Genomic DNA, 21,918 nt, shown 5'->3' with positions numbered 1-21,918 from the left:
AAATCAACTATATCAAGTGCAAGAGATACGACTGAGGACATTAAGAACGTATTTTTGGAAACATCTAATGAGATTCTTGGCAAAAATGCAGTATACGGAAGAGAGAAAGGCTTAAAGCATAGGAACTAAGAGACAGAGCAAGCAGTGAAAGAAAAAGCGTATAATATTTACCTGCAATCACACTTCCAAAAACATCTCCTAATATATCACAGGAAAAGAAATATAGCTATGGATACAAATAGGAAAAACGAACAGGAATCATGGAAATTTTTCATTAATGAAATTGAAAATGACATTCCTGGACGGTCCGCTAATAGCATACAAATGAAGGAGACATATGAAACAAGAAGAAAAAGATACAGCCGACATAAATGTAATAACTTTAGGAGGGGTGTGAACAGCATTGTAAAAATAATCTGCAGGAAAAAAATCAGTACACGCTTTCAGAGGTTTCCAATTCACTCAAGCTTTATTGTCGCAACAGTGCATATTTACCACATGAAATGATTACACTTACTAATGAATAGCACAAGTGGTTCTATGATACCATGTATCGACCCACGCTGACATAACCATATTAGTAAGTGATGCAGCCTCCATGTGCAGCAGTGCAGTCACTGATTTTGGCATCCAGTCGGTCGTAGGGATGACGAATAGAGTTCTGGCATACGTTATTCCACGCCAGTTCGACCTGTTCACACAGTTCTGTAAGAGTTGTTGGTTGACAATCACACGAGTCACTTCTCGTCCCATCATATATCACATGTGCTCCATTGTAGACAAGTCCAGAGATCGTGCTGACCAGGGAAGTTGTTGCACCTCTTGCAGAGCACATTGAGTTTCACGGGCAGCGTGTGGGCAAACATTATTTTGTTGTAACAACACATCATCTTCCTGTTACAAGAACGGCAGAATAACAGGTCTAACAACATTCAGCACGTACTGAGCACTGGTTAGCGTCCTCTCCAGAAACACCAAAGGTGAAGCAGAGTTTGAGCTTATCGCACCCCAGACCATAAGGCGTGGGATGAGGCCAGTGTGTTTTGGACGAATATACTGTACGAGACAGTGCACAACAGGTCTGCATCGTACGCACAGACAACAATCATTTGCGTGCAGCCAGAATCTGCTTTCATCGCTGAAGACCATGGCGCGCCATTCCATCTTCCAAATCATCCTCTGATCGTCTGACGTCACCAGTCGAGTCGTGCACGTCGATGTTGTCACGGGAGTGTAAGAAGGGCTAGAGGTGTGCGTGTCCGTAGTCCTACCGCTAATAACCAGCTCGCATAAGTTCGTGTTGACATGTCTTGACTGAAAAGCTCTCTTATCTCTGCTGTGGTAGCTGTACGATCTGCCACTGCGATACGACGATCCTGGCGGTCGTCCAGAACCTCGTCCACGCGTTTGAGAATGTTGACATGACCACTGATACCAGCCTTGTTGCTCTGCTGACGCAGCACGTCCAGTTTGTGAAGCAATTTTCCGAAAGGACCATCCCGCCATTCGGAAGGCCACAATTTGGCACCTTTCAAAATCGCTCACATGACTGTAGGAAGCACGAGTGCGTCTCCATGGCATGGCTGCTTGCTTGCTTCACACGTTTTCACAGCACTGAGCCTTCTGGCTGTGTGTATTCCCTATTAAAGAATAGACACAGATGGCGCTCTGGTAGCTAGGCCGCTACGCTATCTGTTGGCGGACGACGTTAAAATCGCTATCAGTACATTTACTATTTCCCAGGTGGCATATACCATCATCGGCTCAAAACTGACGTCGTCTTTCCAGGTGTACTAATTTTTTTCCGGCAGTGTATGTAGCTTGACGATTCAGCAGTGGAGGAATAATGTGAAAATTATCCATCGACAAGAACATCGACCTCATCGCGGCCAGTCGATACAATAACCGACAGTCCCAGGGAGCAGTCTGCAGTAAAACATCCAGGGCAGATTTGACGTCGCACGAACCTTGTAGGGCTGATCAACAACAGGGACACTATTCAGCGGTACAGGGTGTTTACGATATGTCTCTTGGTCATACAGGAACTAGTCAGAACTAGAAGAAACTAACGTTAGAAGGCCGGTATTTGGACTTTCGTCTGTCATAGAGAAATTGCGCTAATTGTAATACATGCTGTTGGCAACTGTGCAGAGTTTCAGCCACCCACCACCTAAAGCGCTAGTTGTATGTAAACACAAACGGCAACTCGTTCGGGAAACTGTTCTCGCGAAGACATCCACTCAGTTATTCGATTTCTGTGGGCTTAACCAGTCACAGCGACTGAAATTCACAGGAAGCTGGTATAGGTTTAGGGAGATAGTGCAATATCTCTTCAATAAGTCGCAGAGCGACATCTAAAGTCTGCAGCTGGCAAAAAAGACACCAACGAGGCTCGCAGATTCGCTGAGACATCAGAAATCACATCCTTCCTACAGCCCTGACTTCGCTCCAAGCGACTTCCACATTTTTCCTTACTTGAAGGAACACCAAGTAGGCCGACGATTCACTTCAGACAAGGAGGTGAAACACTACGCAACAATGTGGCTGAAGACACAAGAACAAGATTTTTACCAGGAGGACATAATAAAACTCATCCCACGATGGGCAAGTGACTAAACCCATATCTAATGTAATGTACTATCAGTTGGCTGTATTAGTTGTATGAAATAAAATGTACACATTTTACTGCAGGCTTTGTAGCCTTAGTTTCTGATTACCCTTCGTATATTTATACGGGTGCTTCAAAGTCTTTACAACATACATCCAGGGATGATAGATCTTATCAAGGGGATCAGCTCTTGTTAGAGACAGAATGGTAGCTGATGCTTCCCGGCGAAGCTTTTTATTGGGTTCGCCGGCTCTAGGACGAGGAGATTTCGCCGAACCAGCAGGATCTGCCCGCCAGGTTTGCTGCATCTGCATACTGCCAAGTTCAGTAAATAGCGAGTGATCTTAAACAAGAAAACCTTGAAAATGAGCATCTCTGAATGAAGAAAGATACACCGCCGGGAAAAAATGCAAAACCCTCGAGGAGAAGATCATTTGGTGATGTGACAGGCAGTTTATCATTTTAGAAATATATGATTGTACATTCAGTCCAAATGAAAACACGCATGTCGCAGTAAAGGTCCCCAAACAGTCGCTTCAATACACACTGTGTACCCCCCTTGGGGTGGCAACGCAGGCGTGCATTCTTGCATTCAAGCGATCATACAGGTACCAAATGACATCCTGCGAAAGACTATCCCAAGCTCTTGCGCCTTTTATTTCAATTCTGTCCTGCTGAAAAATCTCATCACCACCCTCCAGAAGAAATTCCGGCGGCACGGGGATAACAGCTTATGTGAGGTAGTGGACACTGGTTACTTTACTCTGAGGAAACACCAAATGTGATGGCGAGGTGTAACTGATGCCCCCCCCCCCCCCCCCCGTCCACACACACACACACACACACACACACACATGAAAGCCTGAAGTTAGACCTTTGTGTCGTGGTCGAATATATTCTGGAATAGGTAGGTCTAAGCCATACTTGAGTATGTGCGTCATTCACGTACAGACTGAACCTACTCTCATTACTGAAACAGTAGAGCGCCATTCCTCTCTCGAGTCGACTTTTCCACGACACCAAAGTAGCCTCGTTTGGCTTTGTCGTAGTGTCTGCAGTAGCCTTGCCACAGGCGTATGTTCTGCTGCAGGCCCACAGTTCCCAGTGGTTCTTGGTGACAGAGCAGGTGCAACATCTGTCTTGATTTCTTCCCTGAGTGGTATTCGGCTGGCCACCATAATGCATCGACCTTGATGTGAATCTGTTCAACACGGACTTCGAGAACCTGGTCTACGAGTGTGTGAATGTTTCACATATCACTGTTAAAAGCAGCCATGCACCACCGATACATTGTGGCCAAAACATACAGCAAACTGTCGATATATTCATCTAGTTTCCTGCAGGCCTACAATGAAACTCCACTCAGCTCACTGAAGTTGTTCAAACGAAATATATAGTGGTCCATAGGGCTTTGTCATACTCTAGAATTTATGTTGCAAACATTGGTGACCTCCAAACTCAGCACTGATACAGCCTGAAGAGTCAAATCAGAAGGTGCGCAGACAAGCCACCTTATCGTCAGAGACCATTTTGTCTCCAACAAAAGTTGTTGCCTATGGTGTTTTCTATCATCCCCAGGCATTTGACGTGTAGGGCCCATTAGGCCCAGCTGATGCCCCTACTGTGTTCAGGGTGGTGATGGTAGGGTCCTGGACGTGTTGGTAGATGTAGTAAAAGAAGAATCAATTTTAAGACATATTAATTCAGCAATTTTACAATCCAGCTGGTGTATTCCGTTCTCTGCTTTGTCCTGGGGCACACCCTAATATCTGTCTGCTGCTGTGGTCTTCTGCCTGGACGTCTGAGATGCCCTCCCTTCCCACACTGCACCGTAGAGTCGTTGGAAGACGTGATGCCAGACTCTATTGCCCTACCGGACACTGCATATTGCCGTGTTCTCGGTTGTCATGATGACCGACGCTACTGCCCATCAAGTCGTCATGTTTGCCGATCCTGGCAAGCCCTCCAGCAAGCCGATGGTGGATTAGAGGCCGTGACATTAGAATGGCCTATCCTCAGCTCGGTGTAGAGGTGACAGCCTCGTAAGTGATTCATCAGTGGCAGTTGTTGTTCTTGTCTCGAGAACGGTTCCTGGCAGCTCACGAGCATGCCCAACAATATAGCAGAGATCTACTGGAGAGCTGAAACAATCTTGCACAAACTGTTGCCCAACAGTAATCAAATAATCGAGTGCAAACGAGGTGAATGCCATTGAGCCTTCTGATCAAGTAACTACTGGCCTTTCGGCCAGGGTATTGATTATGGTTGGGGTAGTAGTTTTGGTATTAGATGTCGTCGCAATGACGGAACCATCCTACTTTATTCCTAGGTGTAAATAGTTTTTCCCACTCCTACATTTGCTTAACGATTCGCTTCGCTACGTCAGCCCTCGTGACAACCCCACAGTGACTGAAGTTGCATTGCTTCTTGCATGATGTTACAGAGGCGCACTGAGTCTCTTTTAGCTTTGTTCTGTCGCACACGTCCTGCTGAACCGTTAGCAAGTCACACACTGCCGTCCTGAGCTTGCTATCTCCGCTGGCCTACTCGCCAAGAGTACTAGTTTCTGACACACGTCATGGCCTTGACGCACTGGCCCCCTTGCGGATGCAATGCTCAGTCAGTGAACTTAAAAATATTCTGTCATCCAAAACATAACTACTCTGCCATGCAACAGAGACTATTGGCGCCACGTATCATGACTGGTATGCAAAAAACATCGAATGTGGATTCGCGCATGTGAGATTCACTACTTGCCTGTTGTGAATACTCAAGTGATTTCCAGGGGCTAATATGCTACATGCTTCGATACGAACTGAGAAAGAGAATTAACGTTAAAGAATGTTTACGCCAGGTTACCAATTTGTCGATTGTAAAAAGCATAAGTTCCCATCAGATCCGGGTCGTACGAATTTATATATGTGTAAATTAAAATCTTCATCGTAAAATAAATGTATGACAGGGCAGCATAGTACGTTCAAATGGCTCTGAGCACTATGGGACATAACTTCTAAGGTCATCAGTCCCCTAGAACTTAGAACTACTTAACCATAACTAACCTAAGGACATCACACACATCCATGCCCGAGGCAGGATTCGAACCTGCGACCGTAACGGTCGCGCGGTTCCATACTGTAACGCCTAGAAACGCGCGGCCACCCTGGCCGGCATAGTACGTCAAGCTGTAAGTAAGCTGTTTAGGTTTTTACGTTGGTAACGCTACGTAGCGCTCTGTATGAAAATCACTGGCTGTGCTGTGTGCAGTCTGTGGCTGGTTGGCGTTGTTGCAATACTCGCTATTGTAGTGTGGGGCAGTTGGATGTGGACCGCGCGTAGCGTTGCGCAGCTGGAGGTGAGCCGCCACCAGTAGTGGATGTGGGGAGAGGTGGCGGAGTTTTGAGAGCGGACGATCTGGACGTGTGTCCATCAGAAAGAGTAAATTTGTAATATTGGATATCATGAACTTTTATATATATATACTCCTGGAAATGGAAAAAAGAACACATTGACACCCAGACCCACCATACTTGCTCCGGACACTGCGAGAGGGCTGTACAAGCAATGATCACACGCACGGCACAGCGGACACACCAGGACCCGCGGTGTTGGCCGTCGAATGGCGCTAGCTGCGCAGCATTTGTGCACCGCCGCCGTCAGTGTCAGCCAGTTTGCCGTGGCATACGGAGCTCCATCGCAGTCTTTAACACTGGTAGCATGCCGCGACAGCGTGGACGTGAACCGTATGTGCAGTTGACGGACTTTGAGCGAGGGCGTATAGCGGGCATGCGGGAGGCCGGGTGGACGTACCGCCGAATTGCTCAACACGTGGGGCGTGAGGTCTCCACTGTACACCGATGTTGTCGCCAGAGGTCGGCGGAAGGTGCACGTGCCCATCGACCTGGGACCGGACCGCAGCAACGCACGGATGCACGCCAAGACCGTAGGGTCCTACGCAGTGCCGTAGGGGACCGCACCGCCACTTCCCAGCAAATTAGGGACACTGTTGCTCCTGGGGTATCGGCGAGGACCATTCGCAACCGTCTCCATGAAGCTGGGCTACGGTCCCGCACACCGTTACGCCGTCTTCCGCTCACGCCCCAACATCGTGCAGCCCGCCTCCAGTGGTGTCGCGACAGGCGTGAATGGAGGGACGAATGGAGACGTGTCATCTTCAACGATGAGAGTCGCTTCTGCCTTGGTGCCAATGATGGTCGTATGCGTGTTTGGCGCCGTGCAGGTGAGCGCCACAATCAGGACTGCTTACGACCGAGGCACACAGGGCCAACACCCGGCATCATGGTGTGGGGAGCGATCTCCTACACTGGCCGTACACCTCTGGTGATCGTCTAGGGGACACTGAATAGTGCACGGTACATCCAAACCGTCATCGAACCCGTCGTTCTACCATTCCTAGACCGGCAAGGGACCTTGCTGTTCCAACAGGACAATGCACGTCCGCATGTATCCCGTGCCACCCAACGTGCTCTAGAAGGTGCAAGTCAACTACCCTGGCCAGCAAGATCTCCGGATCTGTCCCCCATTTAGCATGTTTGGGATTGGATGAAGCGGCGCCTCACGCGGTCTGTACGTCCAGCACGAACGCTGGTCCAACTGAGGCGCCATGTGGAAGTGGCATGGCAAGCCGTTCCACAGGACTACATCCAGCATCTCTACGATCGTCTCCATGGGAGAATAGCAGCCTGCATTGCTGCAAAAGGTGGATATACACTGTACTAGTGCCGACATTGTGCATGCTCTGTTGCCTGTGTCTATGTGCCTGTGGTTCTGTCAGTGTGCTCATGTGATGTATCTGACCCCAGGAATGTGTCAATAAAGTTTCCCCTCCCTGGGACAATGAATTCACGGTGTTCTTTAATCAATTTCCAGGAGTATATATATATATATATATATATATATATATATATATATATATATATATATGTCATGAACTATTAAGGTAAATACATTGTTTGTTCTCTATCAAAATCATTCATTTGCTAACTAAGCCTGTCAGTAGTTACTGCCTTCAGTAGTTAGAATCTATTATTCAGCTGGCAGTATTGGCGCACGCTGCATTGCAGTAGTTTGAGTAGCGAAGATTTTTGTGAGGTAAGTGATTCATGAAAGGTATAGGTTATTGTTAGTCAGGGCCATTCTTTTGTAGGGATTATTGAAAGTTACATTGCGTTGCGCTAAAAAAAAAATATTGTGTGTCAGTTTAGTGATTATCAAAATAAGTAAAGAGAGAAATGTCTGAGTTCGTTCAGTTTTGCTCAGCTGTTTGAAAATCAAATAACGTAAGAGGTTTATCAGCACAGTAATTCATTAATTTTTCTAAGGGGATGTTTCATAGCCATTAAATAACACTGGCACTGCCCGTTCAGTTCTTTCATGAATTCCTTGATGAGCTGTTTGATGACCATCGCCCAGTCCAACATGAGGCTTTCGTCTGCATTCCCTCGCGATGGCGGTTCCTGAATGCGCGTCCCCTGGTCTAGTCTGGCAACGCCGTGACTCTCCTTTGGTTGGTCGCCGGCACGCACTGGTATATCAGCCTTCGATCAAACAACGACAATTTTTTTTATTATTACTGCGAATAAGACTTTTATAACAAGACTTCCAGACAATATGTAAATCAGGGTACATATTTCAGTCTTTCATTGTGTTTTAGTACATATTAGTATTTATTCATTAGTTTTAGTAAGCAGGTATATTTTTAATGATTTAAAATTAGTTTTTGCGTAATTGTGAAACTGGGTTGCTGAAGCAATATGAACTTAATAGGGGGCTCCTCAAAAGATACAAAAATATCAGGTAAATTTCTACTGGAAAGTCTGCGGAAGCATCTATTTAGAGGCCGTAATTTCGAGGGGAAAAGTGACGTGATCAAACAGGGACGGCCTACACCAAATCTTCGACATTTTAATACACGAGAAATTTTCAAGAATCTTGGTACTCCCCTTACAAATGGATGTGTGGCTGCATACAGACACAAAAATTGTGCTGTTGGCCTAGTGTTTTGTTTCCATTCCATAAGTTGTGGACGAAAAAATAGCGTGATTGACATGAACAATTTCAACAACTCAAGGAAACGGCATGAAAATTCCAATGAGCATATTATATGTCTGTGGATATTCGTTAAATTTGGTAGCACGAAGATAGATTTTTCTTTGAAGAATGCCTTGATACTAAATGTTAATTAATGTCACATGTTTCCTAGCTGCACAAGAACTTCCTTTCAGGATAGACAGAGGACAGTGATAATTGGAGCAAACGTGCTGAACTCTTACACTTAATGGCAAAAAAAAGTAAATGTTTGTCAGATCACTTGCAGAATTCAATAGCTTTTCAGGATTCAGAATGAGCTCTTCAGTTCCATTGCTGAAGTCATCTGTAAGAAAGCACTAACAGAGTAGAACTGTGAAAGGAAACTTGCAGCTCAGACATACGAGGGTTGTGCAGTCATGGCATGGGTTAAAAAAACCTTGTGAGAGGCAGTCTGTTGAACATATTCGGAAGTGCAAAATATGTTTTCAGACAATTTATAGTTTTGCCTCCTTTTTCTCCATATCATCTAAAAGACCCAATGATTCGGATTAATTGATCAAACAACGTTTTCCTTCAGTATTCAACACCCGATGATTATATAACAGTAGATTAATTGAGCTAGTGGCGAACTGTAAGACTGGTTTTGAAGAGCTTTTAAGTCTAAGAAAGATGATCCTAATGTGCGGAACGGCGAAACAGCAGCGTGTGCCAAAGGCTTGTACCTGTCACTTAAGCAATTTAGTTATAGTTTCTTGCTTAATGTTTTTTCGTGCATACTTTCCAAGACAGTAGCTTTTTACAGAATACTGCAAACTAAACTCCTTGATGTCGACTATTGTTTGATGAAAGCTGGTCAGCCGGCCGCGGTGGTCTCGTGGTTCTAGGCGCGCAGTCCGGAGCCGTGCGCCTGCTACGGTCGCAGGTTCGAATCCTGCCTCGGGCATGGATGTGTGTGATGTTCTTAGGTTAGTTAGGTTTAAGTAGTTCTACGTTATAGGCGACTAATGACCACAGCAGTTGAGTCCCATAGTGCTCAGAGCCATTTTTTGAAAGCTGGTCAGTTAAAGACTGAGTTACAGGAACTTCGTGCTAAGTATGAAGAAGTGCGGCCAAAAACTGAACCAGAAGAAAACGATAGTGAACCTCCAAGAAAGGAGCAATGGGCTGGCGTGACTGACAGAGAAAGATCGCATCGTGCTTTGTTCTGTGAAGTTCTTGATAGTATCTCGCGGCAATTGACTGACAGATGTGCATACTTGGATAGTTTGGAGTTTCTTTCACTTATGAATTATGAAAAGTATAGTCAATATAAAGATAGCTTCACTGAGGCTGCATTTAATTCCTTGAAGGTATCCTATGGTTGACATTTTGGTATCCCTCGACTAAGGAGTCTGACATACCTGTATTCTTCACCTCCTGTGGTCACATGAAGCAACCTAATGCATCAAAACTAATGAATTTAATTTGAACCATTCCTGCGACCAGTGCACCGCCAGAAAGATCGTTTTCGGCGTTGAAGAGAATCAAAACTTGTCTTCGAAATACAAAGCCGCAAACCAGACTTCTTCATCTTGCTCTGTTGTCCGTTGGAAAACGATTGCTCAAGTCCTTGAAACAACAAGTGTTATTCTACGACTCCATGACCGAAGTTTTCGACGAGGACAGCATAACTGACCTTAGATACGAATAAAACTGCGAGTACCGGAACTTTTAATATCATCTTTGTTCACATAGATACAATAAAAGGTATTTTGCGAGTATCCGTTATCGCTCAGTAGGCCTAAACTTTTGGAGGTTTGGCCTTGTACTTTGATAAACTGTATGCATGATTCAGTGTATTACTGGCGCGTGATGCGAAGTTGTAATGGATAATCGCAAAAAATAACGTAATAATAGTAGCAATGACAATAATAATAACAATTACAACAGTAATACTGTAACTTTACCGATTTTTAAATGGCTTATGGTTACAAGTACTTCACACGTCGTCAGTGGTTTCAGAGCAAAAATAAGAGAGGCTGGCAGCAGATTGTTCGGAGGCAGACGACCGAACGTTGTCCCTGTTCTTTCGTTAACGCTTTACAAGCGAAAACCAGAACTCCCTGACATATTTTATCCGATCATTTCCCTTGCTGTACGTAACGTTTCCTTGTGAGAATTGAGTGGGTCTGATCGCTTACCGCTTACGAACAACGACGCCGGCCAGCCTGCTCATTGGCCTGATGCAATCTCAATTACAAGAAAACGTCCTGGTGATGGACCATAACAAGGTAATGTTTCAGTTAGAGCAACAGAAGCTCCAGTGAGTTGCACTGGATGGTGTTATTTGAAGAGGATGTCCATCATCATTGTGGGTTGCCTCCACGTTGCGACTGCTGAGTTATGCAGAGTCACATATCCTGTTACCTACTAATTAATGTCGTCCATTTGAGAAATATTCCCAGCGAATATCTCATTGTGAGTCTGCAGGTAATGTCACATTCTGTCTCGCAGGACTTCAGTGACGATTTCTCGCTCTTATTAGGCATTGTTCAGTTCTTCAATCGTTCACCTTTATAACTGCACGTAGCTTGAATTGTTTTGTGTTACTGGGTCTGTTGACCACATTCTGTAGCTGTTTTGGTGTGATATCTGAGGCGATTCTTTTTTATTTAGAGATAAGAAAGCTCAGAGGATATTATAAATTGAAAAAGACATGCTTTTATGGCAACAAACACAGTAATTTTCAGGGTTATGTTAATAACCGTACCCACGCACCATGTTCTTCGATGAAAACAAGTGAAGAACTGTATCAGTTCTATTCATCTACAGCAGGCAGCGCGAATGTGATTTGTAATATAGATTAAAATTTTAAGGAAATAAAAAGAAGTGTGTGTGTGTGTGTGTGGATTCACTCAAAATGCTAATGAGTCATTTCCATCCCAGAATCGGAAAATATGCCCAAAGACTGCCTTTTTATCGAAGAAGAATAGCCAAAAAGGGATTTGTGACGCTGAAATTACTTTTAATATTGGAATGCATGGCTCATTAAAAGTTACTGACAGACTTAAAGTATCTGTGGAGCAAAAATCACAAAATATTTGAAGAATAAAGGAGATCTAGAAAATAAACTCTTTTAAAGACGGGTAGATTGGTTCACCGTGGAGGCAAGGAAAGTAGGAAGGAGACTGGAACTACAAAAGCAAGCAAGAAAGGAAGAAGAGCATGTAACAAGCTGGTCTCCCAGGAATTTTCATTCACACAAGTCATCCGAAGGTACAGTAAAGCATTTATCAAACTTAGAAGTTGACTTTCTCAGTTCGTATAATTACGAAATGACTTCCGTTGTAGCATCTTGCCTAATGTATGAATCATCTCATAATTTTGGAAGGATATTCTATTTATGATGGTCTGAAATACACTCCTGGAAATTGAAATAAGAACACCGTGAATTCATTGTCCCAGGAAGGGGAAACTTTATTGACACATTCCTGGGGTCAGATACATCACATGATCACACTGACAGAACCACAGGCACATAGACACAGGCAACAGAGCATGCACAATGTCGGCACTAGTACAGTGTATATCCACCTTTCGCAACAATGCAGGCTGCATTTCTCCCATGGAGACGATCGTAGAGATACTGGATGTAGTCCTGTGGAACGGCTTGCCATGCCATTTCCACCTGGCGCCTCAGTTGGACCAGCGTTCGTGCTGGACGTGCAGACCGCGTGAGACGACGCTTCATCCAGTCCCAAACATGCTCAATGGGGGACAGATCCGGAGATCTTGCTGGCCAGGGTAGTTTACTTACACCTTCTAGAGCACGTTGGGTGGCACGGGATACATGCGGACGTGCATTGTACTGTTGGAACAGCAAGTTCCCTTGGCGGTCTAGGAATGGTAGAACGATGGGTTCGATGACGGTTTGGATGTACCGTGCACTATTCAGTGTCCCCTAGACGATCACCAGAGGTGTACGGCCAGTGTAGGAGATCGCTCCCCACACCATGATGCCGGGTGTTGGCCCTGTGTGCCTCGGTCGTATGCAGTCCTGATTGTGGCGCTCACCTGCACGGCGCCAAACACGCATACGACCATCATTGGCACCAAGGCAGAAGCGTCTCTCATCGCTGAAGACGACATGTCTCCATTCGTCTCTCCATTCACGCCTGTCGCGACACCACTGGAGGCAGGCTGCACGATGTTGGGGCGTGAGCGGAAGACGGCCTAGCGGTGTGCGGGACCGTAGCCCAGCTTCATGGAGACGGTTGCGAATGGTCCTCACCGATACCCCAGGAGCAACAGTGTCCCTAATTTGCTGGGAAGTGGCGGTGCGGTCCCCTACGGCACTGCGTAGGATCTTACGGTCTTGGCGTACATCCGTGAGTCGCTGCGGTCCGGTCCCAGGTCGACGGCCACGTGCACCTTCCGCCGACCTCTGGCGACAACATCGATGTACTGTGGAGACCTCACGCCCCACGTGTTGAGCAATTCGGCGGTACGTCCACCCGGCCTCCCGCATGCCCACTATACGCCCTCGCTCAAAGTCCGTCAACTGCACATACGGTTCACGTCCACGCTGTCGCGGCATGCTACCAGTGTTAAAGACTGCGATGGAGCTCCGTATGCCACGGCAAACTGGCTGACACTGACGGCGGCAGTGCACAAATGCTGCGCAGCTAGCGCCATTCGACAGCCAACACCGCGGTTCCTGGTGTGTCCGCTGTGCCGTGCGTGTGATCATTGCTTGTACAGCCCTCTCGCAGTGTCCGGAGCAAGTATCGTGGGTCTGACACACCGGTGTCAATGTGTTCTAATTTCCATTTCCAGGAGTGTATAAACTAAAATGTTGCTGAAGATGGTAAACTTCTTAGGGATTATAAAACAGTTTCCACAAGGAGTGCCTTGATGATGCTACTGAGTGTTCCTCCTATGTATAACGGCTATAAAAGCTAATGAACAAAAACGCAAAATGTTTATTAGATGTTGAGTAATCATGGAAGGCGTAAAAATCACCATTGTTGCAAGGTTAAATTTTAATTGTTAATTAACACATTTTTAAACTAATTGTCCAAGTACCTATCTTTCTCGCTGTCTGTACGCTTATTTTTGACACAATGAAATGCATGGAATTATCTTTTATATTTTTTGAGCAGAGAAATTGAATTTTATATCCTAGCTTTGGTGTGAGATAATCGTATCTACCCCCTTTGAGGCTACCGTTCTATGTTGTCACAAATTTTGCCAATATTTGAATGGTGCAGCGGTTTTTGTAATTTCTGACTAGTTGCTGTTGGTCGGCAAACAGAAGTGGAGTAATGTTACGCATTTTGTTTTTTCTGTAGGATACAATCTAAGAAAAAAAGACGACGCACCACGAAGGAATTATCTGAATGGGACGGAAATCAGTGGATGTGACGTATGGACATACAAAGAATTAAAATTTCAGAAAAACTGAATGATTTATTCAAGAGAAAGGAGCTTCGGAAACTGAACAAGTCAATAATGCCTTGGTTCACCTATGGCCCTTATGCAAGCAGTTATTCGGCTTGGTATTGGCTCGTGGTCTCGCGGTCGCGTTCTCGCTTCCCGAGTACGGGATCCCGGGTTCGATTCCCGGCGGTGTCAGGGATTTGCACCTGCCTCGACATGACTGGGTGTTGTTGGGTCGTCTTCATCATCATCATTCATCCCCATCATGGTCGGAGGAAGGCAACGGCAAACCGCCTCCACCAGGACCTTGCCTGGTACGGCGGTGCGGGTCTCCCGCATCGTCCCCGACGCTCTGTTATGAAGTATGGGACTTCATCGTCACCATCATTGATTGACAGAGTTGTTGGATGTCCTCCTGAAGGATATCGTGCCAAATTCTGTCCAATGAGGGCAATAGATCGTAAAAATCCTAAGATGGCTGGATTGGAGAGAGAACTGGCGGCGTTGCTGGCCAATATAGGGTTTGGCAAGCACGAAGACAAGCAGTAGAAATTCTCATCGTGTGCACTATCTTGATGACATGTAAGCCCAGCATGACTTGTCATTTAGGGTAGCAAAACGGTGCTTAGAATATCATCGACATACCGCTGTGCTGTAAGGGTGCCCTGAATGACAACCAAAAGAAATGTCACCCCAGACCGTCACAGCTGGTCGCTGGGCCGTATGTCGGGCGACAGCAAGGTTGGTATACGACAGCCGTTTGGGATGTCTCCAATCTACGGCCTCGAATGTCCTTGACTGAAGTAGAACTGTCTTCAGTGATGAATCGCGCTTCGAACAGTGCCGACGTGTCTGGAGGCTCCCTGGACGTTGGTGGAATACCGACCTGACTGTCGCCTGCCATACGGCATGACAACCAGGCGCGATGGTGTGGGGAGCCAATGAGCAGGACCGCTTTGATTGTCGTTCGCCGTACCCTTATAACACAGTGATACGTTGACGATATTCTTCGCCCCGTTTTGTTGCCATTCATGAAAGTCTATCTTGAACTTACATTTCAGCAAAATAATGCCCTTCAGCACACGCTGAGTGTTTCCGTTGCTTGTCTTCGTGCTTGCCAAACCCTACCTTGGCCAGAAAGGTTGCCTGATCCCTCCCCAATTGACGATCTAACGCACCAATGGGACATAATTTGCCACAATATCCCCCAGGATGACAACCAACAACTCTGTCAATCAATGCCAAGCCGAATGAGTGCTTGCATAAGAGCCAGATATGGATCACCATGTTACTGACTTGCTCAACTTCTGGATCACTTTCTCTTGAGTAAATGATTCGTTTATTCCGAAATTGTAATCATTTGTATGTCGGCACATGTACATCACATCTACCGATTTCATCTACATCTACGTCTACATTTATACTCCGCAAGCCACCCAACGGTGTGTGGCGGAGGGCACTTCGGGGGCCACTGTCATTACGTCCCTTTCCTGTTCCAGTCGCGTATGGTTCGCAAGAACGACTGCCGGAAAGTCTCCGTGCGCTTTCGAATCTCTCTAATTTTACATTCGTGATCTCCTCGGGAGGTATAAGTAGGGGGAAGCAATATATTCGAGACCTCATCCAGTAACGCACCCTCTCGTAACCTAGACAGCAAGCTATACCGCGATGCAGAGCGCCTCTCTTGCAGAGTCTGCCACTTGAGTTTGCTGAACATCTCCGTAACGCTATCACGCTTACCAAAAAACCATGTGACGATACGCGCCGCTCTTCTTTGGATCTTCTCTATCTCCTCTGTCAACCCGACCTGCTACGGATCCCACAGTGACGTTCAGTACTCAAGTATAGGTCGAACACGTGTTTTGTAAGCCATCTGCTTTGTTTATTGACTACATTTTCTAAGGACTCTCCCAATGAATCTCAACCTGGCACCCGCCTTACCAACAATTAATTTTATATGATCATTCCACTTCAAATCGTTCCGTACGCATACTCCCAGATATTTTACAGAAGTAACTGCTACCAGTGTTTGTTCCACTATCATATAATCATACAATAAAGGATCCTTCTTTCTATGTATTCGCAACACATTACATATGTCTATATTAAGGGCCAGTTGCCACTCCCTGCAACAAGTGCCTATCCGCTGCAGATCATCCTACATTTCGCTGCAATTTTATAATGCTGCAAACTCTCTGTATACTACAGCATCATCCGCGAAAAGCCGCATGGAATTTCCAACACTATCTACTAGGTCATTTATATATATTGTTAGAAGCAATAGTCCCATAATACTCCCCTGTGGCACGCCAGAAGTTACTTTAACGTCTGTAGACGTCTCTTCATTGAGAACAACGTGCTGTGTTCTGTTTGCTAAAAACTCTTCAATCCAGCCACACAGCTGGTCTGATATTCCTTAGGCTCTTACTTCAGGCGACAGTGCGGAACTGTATCGAACGCCTTCAGGAAGTCAAGGAAAATGGCATCTACCTGGGAGCCTGTATCTAATATTTTCTGGGTCTCATGAACAAATAAAGCGAGTTGGGTCTCGCACGGTCGCTGTTTCCGTAATATATGTTGATTCCTGCAGAGTAGATTCTGGGTTTCCAGAAATGACATGATATGCGAGCAAAAAGCACATTCTAAAATTCTACAACAGATCGATGTCAGAGATATAGGCGCATCTTCTCGACGTCCCTTCTTGATAACTGGAGCTACTTGTGCTCTTTTCCAATCATTTGGAACCTTCCGTTTCTCTAGAGACTTGCGGTACACGGCTGTTAGAAGGACGGCAAGTTCTTTCGCGTACTCTGTGTAGAATCGAATTGGTATCCCGTCAGGTCCAGTGGACTTTCCTCTGTTGAGTGATTTCAGTTGCTTTTCTATTCCTTGGACACTTATTTCGATGTCAGCTTTTTTTTCGTTCGTGCAAGGATTTAGAGAAGGAACTGCAGTGCAGTCTTCCTCTGTGCAACAGCTTTGGAAAAAGGTGTTTAGTATTTCATTTTTACGCGTGTCGTACTCGGTTTCAATGCCATTATCATCCCAAAGTGTCTGGGTATGCTGTTTCGATCCACTTACTGATTTAACGTAAGACCAGAACTTCCATCCAATTCGTATAATTCCTTGGTGCTGAGTCTTTTTATTATGCCTTAGAATGTGTTATCATTTCAGGGCAGAGCTATAGACATTTCTGAATTATCGCTTTCACTAAAATCTGTTGAGGGGGCGGGTCACAACCCCTTCCCGTCTCGGAATTACAGTTATAGCGAAGGGCAGCTCGCACTTCCAGTGGAAGCCTGGCCTGGCAGCTGGACCGCGGCAGCTGGCGCACGACACCCACGCCGCGGCACGCACCGTCGCCTCCGCGGGTCTCCAGCCAAGAAAGCGCTACCCACGAGTTCCAGTTACAGACACTCGCAGAGTAGCCGCTAACGGTACGCCACACTAGTAGCTCACCCGGATGGAAGCAAGCTAAATTACAGGCTGCGCGAGCCTGTCTGCGACGAGGTCATTAATCACGGAACACCATCTCGGATCAAGGAAGATGTTGTATGTGCACTTAAACTACGCATCCAGTGTTGTGTGTGTGTGTGTGTGTGTGTGTGTGTGCACATCATCGTGCCTGTCACAAATACCTACTGCCTGGGCCAGACTCATTGGGCAATAATATAACCATTCACAGAAAAAAGGGGAAAGCACATTGTCGACAGGTGGCAACATCTTGAGTTGTCGATGATTGCAGCACCGAGGGCACTGCTTTTCCCAGCTAGCTCTCACAGTGACGGGAAGAACGTTGTCTATCGATCAGTGCCAAAGATGTGTGCCCTTTTACTCAGTTTCGATCAATTTATCCGAAGTCCAATTCCGACTGCTGGAAGAATTTGGACCTCATACAGCCCACAGGGACCCAATCGCTCGAATAAACAAGCATTTTGATGCCAGTGCCTCTGCTATAACTCGCAAACATCCTGACCAGCCGAGAACTGTCCGAACTCCACACACACACAGCCACGTGTTCTTCGGAACTGGTACCCTCTCCTGAGAAATCGAAGTCTACCCGTCATTTGTTGGCCCTGTTGAACAACAAGTTTGCGCAGAGTTTTTCGAGACTTGGAGCTGACACCATATCATCCACATATTCTATATGTCCTTAACGAGGACGACTTCGAGAGACGACCTGAGTTTGCTAAGGTAATACATGCCAAGTTACTGGAGGCTCCTGACCTCATGTGAAATACGTCCAGACTGGTAAAGCCAAATTCCACACATCCGGATCTGTGAACTGACACCACTGCGTGTTTTGGAGGGGGGAACCCCGTTGTCATCAGTGACTACGTTTTCCAGTTTCCAGGAATGACTGTGTAGAGCAGGGTGACATAGGAAGTACTGATTGGCCAGTTCTTGCTGAAAGGTCGAGTCATAGGGAAACGCACCTTGGGTTAGTGATAGATACTGACTTCACAGAAATTCAGAATTGTCCAAACTTTCGTGAAGTATGGTGACAGCAACATCGTGCTCTGCCACTCTTCCTCAGCATTGTTTGACCATTCTTGCATGCAGTGTTTCCTGAGTCTTGGTTTGGCCGTCGAGAACTTGTGGAGTGGTCAGCCGACCTCTCGCCTTCGCTCCACTGGCAATTTTTCGTTGGGTTTATATTAAGTACAAGGTGTACGCTTATCGCGTAACCACTGAGAAGCATCTACGTGAGGTGATTGTTCGAGAATTCAACAATGTCCCGGTGGATATGTGTAGGAAGGCGTATGAAAATGTTTCTGTGCATTTGTTCAAATGGTTCAAATGGTTCTGAGCACTATGGGACTTAACGTCTGAGGTCGTGAGTCCCCTACAACTTAGAACTACTTAAACCTAACTAACCTAAGCACGTCACATACACCCCATGCCCGAGGCAGAATTCGAACCTGCGACCGAAGCGGTCGCGCGGTTCCAGACCGTAGCGCCTAGAACCGCTCGGCCACCCCGGCCGGCTGTGCATTTGTAAGCCTGTGTTGACATGAAGGGAGACCAGGTCGACCATTACGTTGAAAATCGATGAATATGTCATAACAATTACTCGCACATGTGCGATACCTCATTTTTGTAACCATTACAAACATTTGACAATAAAAATAACAAATAATCAAAAACTGCCTAATTTAGTGTGGCCTACTCTGTACGTAACGCCACTTCCTCTTTCACACCTTACAGAACACATTAGGAGGCTTTCTCGACACTTTTACGCAGTTCTTCGTTAGAGCTGTAGTAACATTGATCCTCGTGGAATTTGATTAACCCCCTTAATTGGTTGTCTCGCGTGCTAACTTCCGCGCTTTAGAGGTGGCCATTTCAATGGGGCTGGAGTGTTGCCGAACCATGCCCACACCAGCGGTCTCGAAATTTTCCATCAAGGAATTCTCACACCTGAACAGCAAAATCGTGCTGGAGCTGCATATGATCCTGATGCCTTCTTCGTAGAGTTTAGGTATTAATCACGTTTGCGGCATATCCAGACAAGAACATCCACTCAAGTGCTGTTCAAACATGGTCCTAATAGGTATCTTGAGGACATCTCAGCCCATATCATAACATGAGGCGAGTTCTTGTCCATAATTTGCACCTCATTAGTATCTTCCCTAGACCATAAAAATATTTTCCACCTGTGTGGACATGGATATATCGCAAATTTACAAGAAAATTTCGCTACCGAACGAGACAAGGCATTTGTCAACAAAGCACTGCAGACTGCAACTCCCTGTAATGAAACCACTATCTATTTCCCCAATTGCACGAAGTCAAGTGCGGGGACTTCTCGGACATCCTTCATATACAGGCTGTTTCGGAACCGTTCAAGATATCGTAATTCTGTTCTCTTGCAGATGAATTGTGAGCAAGTATTTTCTAAAGGACACAGTTATTTTTCACAATTTACGAGTTGATTCTTACAAAGAAGCAAAGAAGGAAACAGGAACCACCAAGAGAGCTATTTATTGACACAAACAACACCTTTACCGATTTTGAAGCGGCAGGTTCGTCTTAAGGTGGGTGTTCACGTTAAAATACGTTTGTCGTTGTTTTTGGCTGTTTTTTCCCTCTTCCAGCGAAACTTTCTTGGGTTGGTGGTATCCAACAAAAAAAAGAGATGCGAGAAACGACCTATTTAACTGTAACTAACAACGAATGAAAACAATGTAAACAAATCTGTCTAAGGTAGAACTGTTCCAGTTGTAGGTTACTTACCTCGAAATTCCCTTGTCGTTATATTGTACTGTTGACTGTTTGTGTTCACCAAACGGCAAAAAATATATAAAGCACATTTTGATATACAGGGTGTCCCAGGAGGAATGGTCAGTATTGAGAGATATGATAGGAGCAATCATTCGAAGCGCCAAAAGTCTAGTTAATATGCACTCTAAAATGCATATCTTAATAGCTATGATCACTTCTCTATCTTCGATACTGTGAAACAGATTGTCTTCTAATGAAGTTTGTTTGCTTTCTACACTCCTGGAAATGGAAAAAAGAACACATTGACACCGGTGTGTCAGACCCACCATAATTGCTCCGGACACTGCGAGAGGGCTGTACAAGCAATTATCACACGCACGGCACAGCGGACACACCAGGAACCGCGGTGTTGGCCGTCGAATGGCGCTAGCAGCGCAGCATTTGTGCACCGCCGCCGTCAGTGTCAGCCAGTTTGCCGTGGCATACGGAGCTCCAACGCAGTCTTTAACACTGGTAGCATGCCGCGACAGCGTGGACGTGAACCGTATGTGCAGTTGACGGACTTTGAGCGAGGGCGTATAGTGGGCATGCGGGAGGCCGGGTGGACGTACCGCCGAATTGCTCAACACGTGGGGCGTGAGGTCTCCACAGTACATCGATGTTATCGCCAGTGGTCGGCGGAAGGTGCACGTGCCCGTCGACCTGGGACCGGACCGCAGCGACGCACGGATGCACGCCAAGACCGTAGGATCCTACGCAGTGCCGTAGGGGACCGCACCGCCACTTCCCAGCAAATTAGGGACACTGTTGCTCCTGGGGTATCGGCGAGGACCATTCGCAACCGTCTCCATGAAGCTGGGCTACGGTCCCGCACACCGTTAGGCCGTCTTCCGCTCACGCCCCAACATCGTGCAGCCCACCTCCAGTGGTGTCGCGACAGGCGTGAATGGAGGGACAAATGGAGACGTGTCGTCTTCAGCGATGAGAGTCGCTTCTGCCTTGGTGCCAATGATGGTCGTATGCGTGTTTGGCGCCGTGTAGGTGAGCGCCACAATCAGGACTGCAAACGACCTAGGCACACAGGGCCAACACCCGGCATCATGGTGTGGGGAGCGATCTCCTACACTGGCCGTACACCTCTGGTGATCGTCTAGGGGACACTGAATAGTGCACGGTACATCCAAACTGTCATCGAACCCATCGTTCTACCATTCCTAGACCGCCAAGGGAACTTGCTGTTCCAACAGGACAATGCACGTCCGCATGTATCCCGTGCCACCCAACGTGCTCTAGAAGGTGTAAGTCAACTACCCTGGCCAGCAAGATCTCCGGATCTGTCCCCCATTGAGCATGTTTGGGACTGGATGAAGCGTCGTCTCACGCGGTCTGCACGTCCAGCACGAACGCTGGTCCAACTGAGGCGCCAGGTGGAAATGACATGGCAAGGCGTTGGACAGGACTACATCCAGCATCTCTACGATCGTCTCCATGGGAGAATAGCAGCCTGTATTGCTGCGAAAGGTGGATATACACTGTACTAGTGCCGACATTGTGCGTGCTCTGTTGCCTGTGTCTATGTGCCTGTGGTTCTGTCAGTGTGATCAAGTGATGTATCTGAC

This window comes from Schistocerca gregaria, chromosome 1 (assembly GCF_023897955.1).
Source record: "Schistocerca gregaria isolate iqSchGreg1 chromosome 1, iqSchGreg1.2, whole genome shotgun sequence".
In the NCBI taxonomy this organism is placed as follows: domain Eukaryota; kingdom Metazoa; phylum Arthropoda; class Insecta; order Orthoptera; family Acrididae; genus Schistocerca; species Schistocerca gregaria.
This window is presented reverse-complemented; position numbering follows the sequence as displayed.